This window comes from Patagioenas fasciata, unplaced genomic scaffold (genome assembly GCF_037038585.1).
Source record: "Patagioenas fasciata isolate bPatFas1 unplaced genomic scaffold, bPatFas1.hap1 Unplaced_260, whole genome shotgun sequence".
Classification (NCBI taxonomy): domain Eukaryota; kingdom Metazoa; phylum Chordata; class Aves; order Columbiformes; family Columbidae; genus Patagioenas; species Patagioenas fasciata.
In genome coordinates this window covers 22,220-22,793 of record NW_027288689.1, presented here as the reverse complement: position 1 = coordinate 22,793, position 574 = coordinate 22,220, and positions in this window count along the sequence as shown.

Genomic DNA, 574 nt, shown 5'->3' with positions numbered 1-574 from the left:
GGGGGGAGGGGAGACCCCCCCCGCCCCTCCCCCACCCTACACCCCCCCCCGTGGGGGCAGCGATGGGGGGAGGGGGGGGGAGGGAAAGACCCCCCCCCCCTCGCCCCTCCCCCCCTCCAGCGCTACAGCCCAAAAACCGCCCCTCCCCCCACATTGATGGCAATGATGGGGGAGGGGGGAGGGGCCTGACCCCCCCCCCAATAAATCCGGGGGGGGTGGGAAGGAACAAAAAGAGCGTTGGGGGGGGGGAGGGGAATGGAGGAAAAGACCCAAAAAGTGGGAATTTCACACCAAAAAAAAGGGGGGGGGGAGGGGAAACGGCCCCTCCCCCCCCCCCCAGCTGATCCCAAAGGAAAAACACAAATTGTGACCTCGGGCCGCGGATTTGGGGGAAAAGGGCGGGAAATCGGGAAAATTGGGGCGAGGAACGGGGAGAACGGGGAAGAGGAAAAGGGAAAAAGGGGGGAAATGGGAAAAGGGGGGAAATGGGGGAAGGGAAGGGGAGGGGAAAGGGAAAGAAAGAGGAAAATGGACCCAAAAATGAGAGGAAAGGGGGAAAAGGGAAAAAAAGGGA